We start from the raw sequence: 15,962 nt of genomic DNA on the forward strand, positions 1-15,962 counted from the left end.
CTGTGATGCAGTGGGCATGGTAACCAGCTCTGATCATTCACAGAAACTTGCACAGGCCCATATGCTCTTTCCTCACCATTTCATGGTCAAAACCCCTCCTATATCCTTGGGACCTTGGAAGAACTAAATCCATTCACATAACTAAGACACTAGCTACCAGCCATAGATATGCAAAAGAATCTTGAAACCTGTCCCCTTCCCCCCATCCCCCAACCTACGGGCTCTGGGGATTTTGGGGGACTCTGCTCTGTAACACTACTGTGCAAAATGTAATCAGTTATGAATTCCCAAAGCCTCATGCATATTAGCAACCAGGAGCTTCTCAACAAGCATGACAGTTTCTTTATTACTATTCTTACTCTTGTTATTCATGGTCATCAAGATTAGCAGGTAGGGGATGGTGCTCATTCTTAACATGGAGTGGGTATCTCATAAGCAACTCATGGACCCCTCAGTTTGCAAATGACCAGAAGACAGTAGTTTTTGGAGACTCCATGAGCTATTGCCTAACATTATAAAGTCAATTAAGGCAATATGTTCAAATTCTATTTGTTTATGCCTCCTATTTCTATTTGGAAGCAAAGCTGAATTTTCTCTTACTTTAGCACAATTCTGATCATTTTCCTCTCCTACTAAAAAAAGAGCATGTCAATCTTGGTGGAGAGACTCTGATGTCCCCACTTATTCCCACCTCTGTGTGTTTATGCCTTGCATTATCCCTTTTCCTTGAATGTAGGCAGAATCTATACCTTCCCCCTAACCAGTACTATATAGCAAAGATAACGGTCTGTGATTTCCATGATTATGTTAGTCTTTGCTAGTGTAATCACTCTTCAGACTCTTGATGCCTGGATGAATGTAATACCTGGCCACAATAGGAAAACTCACATGTTAAACAACTATGGTGGGTCTCTAGGAACTGAGACAACAGCTGAGGGTGGCTTCTAGCAAACAGCCCGCAAAAGCAACTGATGCTCTGTCCTACAGTTGCAAGACACTAAATAGTGCCAACAACTCTGTGAGCAGGAAAGAAGGCTCTTCCCCAGCTCTTCCTCCAGATGAAATGCAGCTGACTGATACCTTGATTGTGGCTGTGAGACCCTGATCTAAGAACTCAGTTAAATTGTGCCCAGACTCCTGACCCACATACATTTTGACATAAGAAATGTGTATTGTTTTAAACACCAATGGTGAAATTAATTACACATCCAGGGAACACTAATATGAAAATCAAAAGCTTCTATAATTATAATTTAGTTACATTTTTAGCTTCACTTACATTCATGTGTGTATTGTGAATGCCTGTCACACAAGACTATCCTCTATAAAGTCCAGATTCTTATCTGTAAAAATGCAGATATCAGGTAACTTGCTGGTGTACAATTTTCTTCATTGAAATGAGGGACAATGATATTTAAAAAGTTTTGTATTAAATTATATGAAACATAGAAACACTTCTTTAATTTTTTAGAACATTGTCAGGTCTCAGTAAGCATAATTTTCCCTTAATTTTCACTTCTATTTTTTCCAAATAATCATTTTTCCCCAGTCTCTATGCCTTTAATCTTGCTGTTCCTTATTTCCAGAATGCCCTTCCCACCTATCTCCATCAGCACACTCCCACCCCAAACTTTAGCTTAGATTTAATTACTCTACAAAATGAGAATCTTAATCTCACTTTATCTGTACTTTAAAAATGTAATGAAACTGTGATTCAGGTATAAAGTGCTTACAATTATGCTTCTGGAGAAAATAAGACATGTCTGTATAAAAAGTGGAGTGTCTATCACAACTATGTGTACTTACACCGTAAATTCTTTGGAATATGGTTCTTCCTCCTGGTCTTATCTGCTCTTGAGCCCCGTTATTAGTGTCCACTGAAGGTCAGATATTGAGAATAGGTCCTGGAGATGTGGCGCTTCCATCCATGATCACTCTGCTCCTTCCAGGTGCACAATCTCCATTGTGCAGGCCCTGCTTGCTTTTGGCAGCCTCGTGTATCACTTTGTTCACTTTAACCAACCATTGCAATAGTAATGGATAAGGGGACCTGAGATATTTATTATTTGATTTTTTTAAATATGAGCATAGAAATAATACTAAATAGGATTATTAACTGGTGAGGGAAAGAGTGGAGGACACTTTTAATTGCTGTTATCCAATCGCAATATTCTGTCTATGTACAGCCAACACATTCCATAATCCTCCTCACATAGATTATGCTTTATCTATATTACATTCTTTCATGAGATTTACATGAGCTTTTTATCCATTAAACAGACAAAGTCAAGTCTGGAAGAAAAATAAGACAAAAACAGCTTTTATGTAATTAAAATGTTTCATTGAATGAAAGTAGAAATGCCAGTTCCTTACCCCTGATCAACCCTCTGTTTTGCTCACTGTAGTTGTTGCCTTTAGAATGTGCCTTCAGATTTGCATCTGAAATGATTATATAAACTTTCTTCTCTCCATCTCTCAAATGTGTACATCTGTTATTTGTGTCTGTGTGTGTGAGAGAGAGAGAGAGAGAGAGAGAGAGAGTCCTCTAATATAGCTGGAAAATTTGTAGTTACATGAAGAGAGATTGACTTGGGAGAGAAGAGAAATGTCTTTACATTTTAAAATATATATTCACTAAATTTTTTTAGGGTCTTATTTTTTAAAGATAATTTTACTTTTGGTGTAATACATTGCATTGGAACTGAATGCAGATTTTTCCATAAATTTTGCACATGCATATGCACTACACTGAGTGGCTGTCTAGCAGTGACAGGAGGGAAGATGTCCCATTACATGTTAAGTTGTTCCCAGGGGCCATGATTCTGTAGTCTGTAATTTGTATTCTCTTTCTTTGTAAATGTATAAATCACTTAATCACAACATTTTTAAAGAATGTTATACTGATGTTTCCTGAAGCTTTGATGTGTCTGGTTATGTTTGTATTATAAATTATGAACACACTTGAAAAATTAAATAAGAAAGGAGATATTTGCATTTCTCTGGTGATTAGTGACATTGAGCATCTTTTCATATGTCTATTGGCCATCTGTATGTCCTCTCTGGAGAAATGTCCATTCAGGTCCTTTGTCCATTTTTTTAAATTGATTATTTTTATGTTGATCTTTGTAAGTTCTTTATAAATTTTGGATAATAAACCCTTATCAGATGTTTTGGCTGATATGTTCTCACATTCTGAGGGCTTTTTATCTTGTTGATTGTTTCCTTTTTTAGGTTGGCATAGTCCCATTTGTTGATTTTTTTTCTTTTGTTTCCCTTGCCTGGGGAGAAAAATCCAATAAAATAGTGCTACAAAGTCTGAGATTTTGCTGCCTACATTTTCTTCTAGGATTTTTATGGTTTCAGGTCTAATGTTTAAGTCTTTAATCCATTTTGAATTTATTCTTGTATGTGGTGTAAGAAGATGGTCTAGTTTCATTTTTCTGCACGTATCTGTCCAATTTTCCCAGCACCATTTATTGAATAAACTATCTTTAGTCCATTGTATGTGCTTGCTTCCTCAATTGAGTTTTAATTAAGTATATAGATGTGGGTTTATTTCTGGGCTAATCTCACACCCATCAGAATGGCCATCATTATAAATTAACAAACAAGTGCTGGCAAAGATGTGGAGTAAATGGAACCCTCTGCCCTGTTGATGAGAATGCAGACTGGTGCAGCCACTATGGAAAGCAGTATGGAGATACCTAAAAAATTTAAAATGGACCTGCTTTTTGACACAGAGATCCCATTTCTGGGAATATATCTGAAGGAACCCAAAACACTATTCAAAATAACATAAGCACCCCTATGTTCATTGCAGTGTTAATCATCAAGATATGGAAGCAACACAAGTGTCCATTAGCAGATAAGTAGATAAAACAACTATGAGATTTTTTTAAATAGAATACAACTCAGCTGTAAAAAAATGAAAAAATTTTATTTACCTTTTGTTACAGTATGGATGGACCTGGAGACCATTATGCTAAGTGAAATCAGCCAGTCAGAGAAAGACAAATAGCATATGATTTCACTTATACATAGAATCTAATGAACAAACTGAGCTAACAAGCAAAATAGAGACAGAATCATAGATAGAGAGCAGGATGACAGCTAAGGAGGGGCTGGAGGGTAGGGCGTAGAAGGATTAAGCAAAAAAGAAAGAAGACTCATGGGCATGGACAATAGTGTGGTGATTGCAGGGGAGTGTGGAGGAGGTATAAGGGGGCTAAATGGTAATGGAAAAGAGTACAATAAAAATGTTTTTAAAAAGAAAATAAAATAAACTTCAGTCCTGCACAAACAAAATAACACGAGACACAGTTTTATAAAACTGTTCCTGGTATGTGGCTAACTTGGATTTGTGTGTTAAAATCCACTAAGAGAAACATACAAATTCCCTTAGCTATTTCAGAAAGGGGGCAATGCTCAATTCTGTGGGAGGAATGGTTTCATTCTGAGTTAATCTTTAGAACATTTGGAGTATTTATTTCATCTAAATCTTATTAGAGGTGTTATCTTCCATGTAAAAAGTAGATACACAATTCTGTTATTTAACAACCAATTTTAACTGAGAGAAAATATGTTCTGAAGAATTAAATGCTGACAAAAATGCCCTTTCCAGTTTCAACTGAAGTACCTTGTATTTCTCAATAGGATCTGCATTTCTCCTGCACTTTGTCCTGTATCTGTCACTGTTACCTGTCAAGTAAAATTAAGTAGAACATGTTCATAATGCCATATGTTTTGTATGCATTATCCCATTCAATAATAAAAGAAATTTTGTCCAAATCCCTAAGATTTACTATAAGAAAAACATTCATAAAGCTGCTCTGTTGTAAAGCTTAAGTGTGCAGGAGAGATCTACAGTCCATAAATACACTGTTAGAAGGATATTTTGAAAAATAAAAAGCAGAAAATACTTGGTTGTCTTATCTCTTCTGATCTCTTTTTCTTACAAACACTTTTATTTATTTTTATTTTTATTGAATTTATTGGGTTGACATTGGTTAGTAAAATTATATAGCTTTCAAGTGTATAATTCTATAATACATCTTCTATATATTGTATTGTGTATTCACCACTCCAAGTCAAATCTCCTTCCACCACCATTTAATGCTCTCTTCTATCCCTCTCCACCCCTCTTTCCCTCTGGTAATCACCATACTGTTATCTGTGACTATGAGTGTTTTGTTTGTTTAATCTCTTCCCCTTTCTGGCTGTTTTCAAATATTTGAATGTCTGTAGATAAGGATTATGTTTATTTTATGTGTCTCAAAAGAGTAAAGGTAGGGTCAGTAGAGAAGAAGAGAGGAATTTTACCATGTTAGCAAATTTTCCATAGGGTGGGCTTCATTAAAATGACAAGCAGAATCTTAGAAGAGGTTTCATAGAGGGGATTCAAGTAACAGAGGAGATATTAGGGCAGATAACCTTTAAAGCTCCTTAAAAACATAAAATTCAATTATTAGAATTATCTAAGGACCAAGCCTCCAGTGTTCGAAACTCTGATCTGGTTACTAAATAGTTCCAGAATGGCCTTTTTCCTCTATCTGTGACATTTTTCACAGATAGTATTTATCATTCTTTATCATTAACCAATGCTATAATAGATTAAAATGTCTATAAAGAGAATCAATGATGTCCAAAGGGATGAGAAAGTATTATGCCTTATGATCCACAACTGATTGGATCATGTTTTTGAAAAAGTCACTATCAATATCCTAAGGAAATAGATATATAATTCAACACGTAGAATGGGAGGTATTTGATTTTAGTCTTACAAATTACTCTCTTCCCCTAATCAATGCCTGTGTTTTCCCTGCTTATAAGCCTCATTTTGCTGTCAGCTTTCTGAATAGGTACATGAAGGTCATTTTAATGACTTTTAAATTATGGTTAATTGACCTGTATATTATAGAGAAAAAATTTTAAATTATATATTTTGTTTGTTTTTAGTCAAGATTCTCCATAGAAATGGAAACAATAGAGAGATTGGTTCATGAGATTATGACCCTGGTAAATCCAAAATCTGCAAAGTGCACTGGCAGGCTGGGGACCCAGGAAGAGTTGAGGTTATGATTCAAGTAAGAAGGCCATGTGCTGGAGAATTCCTTCTTGCCAGGAGGAGGTCAGTTTGGTTATATTCAGGTCTTCAACTGATTGGAAGAGGCCCATCCATATTATGGGAGCAAACTGCTTTACTTAAAAGTCCACTGATTTAAATGTTAATCTCATCCAAAAACATCCTCACAGAAACATCCAGAATAATGTTCGACCCATCATTTGGACACCATGGCTCATTCATTTGACACATAAAAATAACCATCACAATAGAAATGTATCCATTGAGGTCTTCCATCATTTGAGTTTTTGTCTGGAAATAATACTTCAGAATTTCTCTCCTCTCCTTTCTCTGGATTATGTTACTTGTAATATTATGCAGCATATTATTAACATATAATAAGCTATAATTCAGAGTTTTGTTTTAAAAAAGTTCCACCAACTTGTCACTGTCTTCTCTAAACCATTTTGCACATTGTAGTTATTGTATATAAACTTTCCAAGTCTATCAGAATCAGAATTAACTTTCAACACTTTCAACTACCTTATCTAAGCAGTTGGCTTTTTTAGACCTTTGCTATTCAAGTGTGGTCTGTGGATCATAACAGACTTGATATCTAGTTATTTTTACACTTTTGTTTGGTTGCATGAAATTTCTAAAATCCTATTCTATATAGGTATGTATAAATACTAATGATTATTTACAGATTATTCACATGCTAATATCAGCATTTAATTAAATTGACTTGGAAGCCTGTAAGGTTTATAAGAAATATATTTATTTTCAAAGTTTAATCACTAAAAATATCTTTAAATTATTTTAATTACTTACCTGGTAAATGATCACTTTGGTTGAGATTGGTGAATATTATTTGGCAGAAAATAATTTTCAAATGTATATTTTAATATTATGAGACAGCGGCTTTATTTTTTAAGCTTAAATATTCCATACTTACCTGTGTGGAACATTACTCAGAAGTTAAAAGTTTGTAAGAATATGTAAAATAAAATAAATTAAAGTGGTTTATTTCTTGTCTCATTTGAAATATTTATACCGGCACTTTCCTTTGGGTAACAAATACGTTTGTAAATTTGGAACCCCTTCTTTTTATATCATTACAAATATATCTGAAGTGTTTTTAAGTAATTATAGTCTTAAAAATTATCCCCTAATGTTATTCACTTCAATAATCTGCCTACCCACACACAATGACTCATCTCTACTCTCATCATGAAGAGTGGGAGCAATTACCTAATATCTATAACATGCTTATATTATTTTATAGGCAATGTGTTATGTGCCTATTGTTTTTTTACATAATTCTCACAATATGACAAAGTCTGATTAATGCTGTTTTATAAAGATTAAAGCAAAGGCTTAGACGACTAAGTTCAATGCTGAATAATAAGTGTTAAGGTTAACATTTTATAAAAGCTAGAACTTGGTGACAATTTGGGACTGGCATCCAGGGACACATCTGAGTGATTCTACAGCTTGCAATTCTGCCAATAATACACTTGCTGCCTTTACCCATAAAATATGGAATGCAGCCAACCAAAGACTCAATGGAGCAAAAAAGAAACCTCACTTTGATTAATAGTCTTTGGCTTCTAAATCTTAGTTAGAATGGAAAACTTCATATATAGGAGCCATATCCAAGATAACATATTACGTTGTCTAAAAACAAAATTTAAAAAATCACATTATAAAAGTCAACTACAAATTGAAGCAGACTCATTATAATTTTGCCATCTAAAATGAGTTTTGGTTTAATTATACTTTTTTAACCTTCTTATATCACTTAATTATGTATTCTGTCCATACCCCTGTTTCCAGAATTACCTATGTAATGTCTTCAAATCTTATATTTTTCTAACACATGAAAATAATGGTATTTTATTATTTGAGTGGCTAAAAATTCAAGTGCTTTTTTATTGCTCCATTAAATATAGAAAAAGTTCAGGAAGAAGAGAAAAGTAAGATATTTTTATAAAAATAGTTCACTTCCTTGAGATTCAAGAATTTCTATCTGGAAAATATGTAAATAACAGCACTGTTGAGGATTACCTCATGAATGTTAAATCCTCTAAACCTCTAGATTAAGACTTTATTCACTGAGTAGACAGAGAAAGAGGTGATACTGGGGTGGAGGGTAGGGTTGGGGAGGAGGCGGGATGAAGAAAGAGGCATAGAGAAAGAGAGAGAGAGACCTTGCCACCCATTTGATGTGAAGCACTGGTCATGTATTGTGCTGAAATCAGGTGGGTTATAGAGATGTAGGGTGATACACTACAACTGTTTTGAACAGCCTGTCTCTTACATTCATCAGATGTCATCATGTATTCATGGTTGATAGTAATCACTAAGAAAAATAACTTAAATTAAGAGTGTTAATGAGACAAGCTATAGTCTTGAAACTGCAATTGATATTCATCATCTTCCTCTACTACCACCCAGAGATCCCTAATCCATATCCACATCAACTGGTCAAAGTTATCTGCCTGGTGAAGAAATACAGACTTTTATTCTAGCAGTTCTAATCCTTGAATGCCTTGGCCTTGTCAGATTATATTGACAGAATTGCCTATTTATTTTATCAATGAAAATAGGACAAGAATTACATTAGTGAATCTAATTTTCAAAGATACATTTCTTTGACTCTATTATGTAAGAGCAACACACACACACACACACATATATATATATATATGTGTGTGTGTGTGTGTGTATGTATGTGTGTGTGTGTGTATATATATAAATTTTTACTTTGATCTACTTCTCCCCCTATGTAAAAATAATGAGCATAGATCTCTACTTCCTGAGATGATTTTTTCTCACTGATGTCCTTAGGTATCTATAAATGAAGGTGAATGAAACAGTGGTAGGATTTCATTCACACAAACATATTGAGATGACCCATTTATGAACCAAGTCAGAGTTTCTTTCTTCTCCATCTGTTGCTTGAAGATACCTCCCTACCACTCCCATCACTCCCATCCATGAAACCTTAAGTGTGAGCTGAAAGAGGCATCAACATGGTAGACAACTTGGTTGCTTTGGGCTAATTGTTTATGAAATTTATTTTTAGCTTCTGGACTTGCAAAAATTCCATACCAAATGTATTATTACAGGAAATGATAGATTGGTGCTGCTCCTGCTCAACAAAGTGAGTTGGAAGATTTGACAATACCAGCTCAAAAATGGGCGGCTCTGTTAGTTTCTTAGGCTCTGCTAGGTCCCAGAAGCACAACAGGAACTGCTTTTTAAGCAAATATAAAAGAAACGAAATTTCACCAAAACTCTAATTAGTCTATGCTGCAAATCTGTTGGGATTTTCCAGAGACTACACAGGCATTTTTTCTACAACCATATGACGTGCACTGTATCTTTCTAGGGCTTCCAGAGTACTTGCCACTCATTTCTCTCCAGGTCCAATTAATGATATCATCAGTATGGTCAATAAATGTTCTGCAGAGTGTCAGGGACAATTGAGGCCTTGCAGATCATATGTTGTAGAGAGCAGAAAAGTTAATAGGGGGCCCTGGGACATGGCAGTGAACTGTAAACTTCCTTGTAAAAAAAAAACAAACTCCTTTTTACTTATTAAGGCAGGAAAGAATGTAATTGCATATCAGTAGCTACAAAGTTCTGGAGCTATATAGATCTGTTTCAGTAAAGATATAACATTTTGTATAACAACTGTAACTATGGCCACCACTTACTAAGTTTATGACCTACCCTTACCTTTTATAATCTATTTGGTTTTTTGCCACCCAGAGAAACATGGTAAGTGTTGGGAAACTTACCCCTTGCCCACTTGAATTCTTTGAGGGGGCACTAACCTATGAAATTTACCCAAGGTAGAATATTGATTGTGATTTACTGTGATAGATCAGCCAAACATTTTATGCATCCCTTTTTACAATAATGGTCCTTATTCTGAAATTCAGAGACTTTTGGATGAAATGGCTACAGAGTGAATCCATGATTCTACTGCAATACCCATGAAAGCAACTTTGGCCAGGACTCCACTTACAATAGCTTTATAAATCCCACTCTTACTGAGGGCCTTTGTAGTCTCTCAGGTCTGCATAGTTTCCTTTTTACAGTATGTACATACTGTGGTAAATTACTACATATTTGGGGGGAAATGTTTGGGGAGTGTCAGTCATCAGGTTGTGATGATATTACAAGGACCTGTCTCAAGGAGACATGAACCCCCTCTACACTTATGGGATCTGTGTGTGACAGCCAGCTCAAGTCAGAAAACAGGATAAGGATCAGAATTTTGCAATACATAAAATAAACTCCCACCCAACCTCCCAAATAATCTGCAACAAATGAACATAACTGAATTTACTGCTTACTGAACAAAAGATAGCTGGTCTTGGAAAGCACTGTGTCTCCAAACAATGATTATAAGATTTGAGAAACAAAGAACTCAAGGATTGGCTAACATTCAGCCAAGAAAGCATTTAGGTATTGTGTGGTTTCTGGCCAAGGAAGCACTGCTATGGGAGCAGCCTTGTTGATTATCTGCCTTTACGAAGCATGGCTTGCTGCTGACTGGCTGACTCCAGAGGCCTGAATACAGAAGCAAGACTGTCACTGGTCAAATGGGTTAAGACTTAACTGGCTATAGAAATACTTGCTCATGGATGGGTCTGTAACTAAATAAATTAAATATATATATATATTTTTAAAAATATATATCTTCTGAAGGGAACATCTGAAACAGCAGACAAAAACCTTGTGTTGATTTTTTGTGTGTGATTCCATAAGCTAAAGTGTTTACTAGTTGCTGTCCATTTCTCTTGTCCCTAAAAATACCAGAACATTAAAGCCAAGATGTCTAATTAACGTGGTGCCTGGTATGATAATTACACCCACTTTGCTTATCATTTTTTATTGACACTAGCATATTTAGTTCCAAGGTAGCACTTGTCACTGTCAAACTTGACCTCTACAGAATAGTGACTATAATCTCAGGTATACCGGTGGGTTTTCTCGCCAAGAAATTCCTCAAGGCTTCATAAAATTCATTTCTTTTTGGTCCCTGCAAGCAGTATAGTCAAGTGGTAGTTCTCCCTACATGTGTAAAACTCTCTTTAGCCATGCTTATATCCCTGAGTCTTTTGATCCCTTTCTAAATACTTTGCAAAGGCAGTCCAGATCTCCACATTATTCATTATGGTCATTGCCATTTCCAGACTTTAAGGAGCCCATATCAGGGGTGTATCATATAAGCTTCAAATGTTTATGCTAGGATGCTAGGTTATGAATCATAGGAGGACACTCCCATGTCAGTAAATTCTCCCTTATTCAGTTTAGCACCCACCCCCATCCTGGTCCAGCACAGTCAATTCTATCCTCCCATGTATTCTGTTAGTTCCTGCTGGTACACTTTAGGTAGGCCATACAAATAATTTAGCAGGAAATCAGAGACTAAATGATGTCTCTCAGGAAATGCTGAGCAATCTCCTAGTTATTAGACTGGAGATAAAGAGTGAAGTCAGAGAAGGATCTTGAATGAAGATGAGCATCATGTTATGAGGCAATTACCTGAGGTAAAGTCCTTGTATCATCTTTAAAAAGGATAGACAGCTCTAGCAAGGGGGAAAAATATGTTTTGTTTTGTTTTTCTATTCACATGTTCTAGCTACAACAGTATTTGATATTATATAAGGCACATTCACTAATGCCTCTATCCAAAGTTTCAGGAGCCACTTCTTTGTAAAGTCCTTGACTTGAGGGAAGGGAGGAAGTTGTTTGAAATTTGTGAAGGCAGATAACTAGAAGTATTTAAGAGCACAATAGTATGAGTTAAAGGTGTGTATGAGATTGGATGTCTGAGGAGAAGACAATATTATTGATGGTAGAAATTTTGATAAATATAAAAAATAAGTGCTTAAATTGTAAAGAAGAGATGTATTTTAATGACATTCACAGACATTTTGGGGAGAAAGAAAAGTAAAAAACAAAATAAAACAAGAAAGCTTTTGTCAGTGGTAAGACTGAAGAAAATGGAAGATCAAAGAGTTTGGTCCAGAAGGTCTGGATTGTCTCAACTAGGATGGCAGTTAAAGCTATGAAAGGAAATTATAGGTTGAGGGACTTGAGTAGTATGCAAAAGTTTTAGAAGAAATAATCTAAGTGATATGATAGGGAAGACATGAAATCATAGAGCCATAAATCTAAAGGATAGAAGCACTTTGTAAATAACTTATTGGGTCATTTATTCAAGGTAAATGTACCTACTAAGCACCATGCTATGCTCAGGGCCTATAATGCATAATCAACTCAACAAATCTTTACGGTCGTGGACAATATGCAAGGTAGATGAGCCTTCATGTGCCATTTGTGTATGACAATCAACAAGTATGTATTGAGTATATTTTATGTTACAGTTCACTATTCATGATATTATTACTGACTGTCTACTATTTGACTGATTTAGCAAAGTTTTTGAGACAAAAAGAAACATAAGAACCACGTTCCACTTTTGGATAATTTCTACTCTTGTATGAGAGATGTGTGAATATGAAGAAAGTAAAATGCCACATGCTAATTGATATTATACAAACTTGGAAATTATGTTTTGGGAACTTAGAATAAATGTAAGCAAGTCTGTTGGTGGAGAGGACATTTTGTTAAAAAAAGAAAAAAGAAAAAATGGTTCTGGGTAAAAAGAACAGTAGGTGTTAAGGTAAAGAATACAAAGGACTTGAACTATCCAAAAAAGTGGTGAAGCATTTGGTGTGGCAAGCATTAAGTCTCATTGGGGATGAGAAGAGAGAAGTGGAATATAATCAAGAACCCTAAGAAGGTTTGTGTATCAACTGTGAAAAACTTGATATTTGATTTTTCACTTCTTAAGGAACTAGAATTGGTTCTGAAGTAGTGGGATAACACAATCCACATTTTAAAAAAAAACGGACTTTGGTATTTTGTAGCAATGTAGGGTAAGAAAAGCAAACAAAGCTAGTAGTAAGAACAACTGTGAGTAGTACATTGAACATATCCAAAATAGAAAAAATGAGTGCCTAAACTAAGGTGGAATAAACTGAAAAGCAAAGCTGGATATGCATCACTTCTAAGGCTATTATAAGTTGATTTTAAAACCTAAATTCATCAACATGTCAAACTGAAATATTGATTTTAAAAAAATGGAGAAAGTTCCCCAGCAGCATTACACTCAAAGGAGATGCTAAGTAAAAAGAAATGTGTAGTTATTTAACAAAATAGGCTTTTGACTTACACAAACATTTATTTGTCCAACTGGGAGCTGCATAGGACAGAGGAGTCAGTAGGATACAGTAGGTGCTGGGGCCAGCGTAGGCACAATTGAACTAGACCTCCCAAGTGGCCAGGTAAGATAGAATAAAGCAAAGCTACCAAGTGATTTAAAGAGTAGTGTGTGAAGTGCAGCAATTTGAAGAGTAGAGATTTAAATAGAAATACACTATCTGCATGTAGTATGTTGGTTTCCTATGGCTACTGTAAGAAATTACAAGAAACTTGTGACTAAAATAATAGAAATGTATTCTATCACAGTTCTGCAGATCAGAAGTCTAAAATTAGTTTCACTGGACCAAAATCAAGATGTGGGTAGGACTGTGCTCTCTCTAGAGGCTCTAGGAGAAAATATGTTTTTTGTCTAGTCAAGCAGATTCTGGCAGCTGCTAGCATTCCTTGGCTTGTGGCTACATCTCTCCAATCTCTGCTTCCATGATCATACTACATTGTTTTCTTCTGTCAGTATTGAATCTCTCTCCACCTCTCTTTTATAAAGACCGTTTAAAAGCCATCTGGATAATCTAGGATAATCTTACCATCACAAGATCCTTAACTTAATTACAGCTACAGAGGTTTTTGTTTGTTTTTTGTTTTTGCCATATAGGGTAACATTCACAGGATACATGGATTAGGATATGGAAATCCTTTGGGAAGCTATTATTCAGCCTATCACAGATAGAAATACCAAATGTTAATGAAGTTGTGTTGTGAGTTTTACCACAATGATCTGTCACTTAGATTAGTGTGTTGATAAAGTAAAATTGAAAAAATATTGGAAGAATATTATTCAATGAAATGAGTAAAGCTATATGAACATATTGGCTACTCAATTAATGATTGATATATTTTATTATTTCCATAGATTTTGAAAGGATTTTTTTAAAAAATTTGTATCTATTCTTGATTAAAACTCACAATAAGGGGAGCATGGGGGCCAGCCGTAGTGTGATCCAGCAGACTGTGCAGACATCAAGAAGCACAGCCTCGGCCTATGTGACTGGGCGATGTCAGCGCAACCTCTGTCTGGAGAGGGTTCCAGATGACCAACAAGAAACCTCTTCCCAAAAAGGTTTGACTGAGTGAGACAGACTTTAAAGTTATGGCATGAAATGAGTTAACTTTAAGATGGAAATAGTATGAAACATATGTATGTGTAAGCTTTGGAGGACAATGCACATGTGTGAACTCTAGTGATATAACTGGCTTAAAGGAGTAAGAAGAAAAACTAAAGCAACAATAGCAAGGGTATGTATGCAGAGGAAACATCCTTGTAAAGAGACTAGCAACCAAGGAGCAAGAGATGCCAGAAGGTACTCCTCAAATCCAGTATCTTCAGCAAGTCCAGCAGCTCAGTGTTGCCCAGTTGAGATCAACAATGACAGATCCTGTGATCAACTTGTCTTTCTTAAAATTAAAGGTGAACTAGATCAGACTGAAGACAAAATGAACAAGCACAAAATGAATCGAGTGCCTGGAAGTTTACACCTGATAGTCAAACAAATAGTACCCCACCCCCATCCCGGTCAAGACTTCCCTAACAGTCCCATTCTGAGAAATCGGTGGTGGGACAAGTTTCCACACCAAGACTGAGACACTTAAGAGGAGAAAAAAAAAAAAGCCACATTCTTATACTTCCAGCTTGTAATGGTTTATGTAAAACTTACCAGATAAATCTTGTGTTGCAGCCTTTTTCTCTTCCTCCTCCTCTTGCTTCGGAGGCCTAATGTCATCCAACTATTCTGAAGAAACACCCACCACCAAAAAATTTCCCTTCTAGGATGTGTAGACACTTGAGAAGTGTTTCTGTTTGAAGAAAATAGAAGGAGAAACAGAAGTTTTAAGTCTGTGGCACGCTGTGTCTTCAGACAGTTTGGAGGAATAAAAACCTAGGGATTTAAAATAATGAATTTTAACATATAAAATTCGAGTAAAGTGTAAAAATGGAATATGTGTTGCTCAATCTTGAGCATAGTGACTTAGAGACACTGTATAACAGTTTGCCAATACAACTGTGGAGTTTGAGATTGTTGTTGAACTTCTTGGTGAAAACTCAAGTGAAGTGAATTTTGCCTTTAAAGGCTTTATTTGCTAAGAAACAATTTAATAGTTATAAGAGAATCAAATCATAGATACCAGTACAAGTAGTTCATATAGTTAACCATTGAGTTTGGGGCTCTATATTACTTGAATTAGCTTTAAGTCAATATGTTTTTAATTAATGGTTTGTTCTTTGAATGATTGCTAATATTGTACATAATCTTATTGAGAACTGTACAAAAATGAAGGGTGGTATCAAACTTCAGGTTTAAACTGTTTGAAGCATTATAAACATTCATTTCACAACTAGTTGTATAAGGATATTGACTGTGATGAGCTTCACTGCATTATTTCTTTAATAGTGAAATTTATTAAACCTCCTTTCCATTCAATAGGCACATGTTGAAAGAGCATTGTCATTAATGTTAATGGGGAATGTGTTCCTTCATTTATTGGGGGCTTTTTTATCACATTCTTGATATTAAATTAAATGTGTCTTGAAATAATTGGGTTTTTTTTAACTTTAAAAGGAATACTATGATGATTTTTTTTGTGCTTTTAGGATTTT

The 15,962-nt window shown here is 35.2% G+C and overlaps 1 pseudogene; it reads left to right on the top strand.

The window, feature by feature from the left end:
- Positions 1 to 14,396: 14,396 nt before the first annotated feature.
- LOC150021506 (pre-mRNA-splicing regulator WTAP-like) lies at positions 14,397 to 15,134 on the top strand (annotated as a pseudogene).
- Positions 15,135 to 15,962: the final 828 nt, after the last annotated feature.

The sequence above is a fragment of the Furipterus horrens genome, unplaced genomic scaffold (genome assembly GCF_987537825.1).
Source record: "Furipterus horrens unplaced genomic scaffold, mFurHor1.1.pri manual_scaffold_1, whole genome shotgun sequence".
Taxonomy (NCBI): Eukaryota; Metazoa; Chordata; class Mammalia; order Chiroptera; family Furipteridae; genus Furipterus; species Furipterus horrens.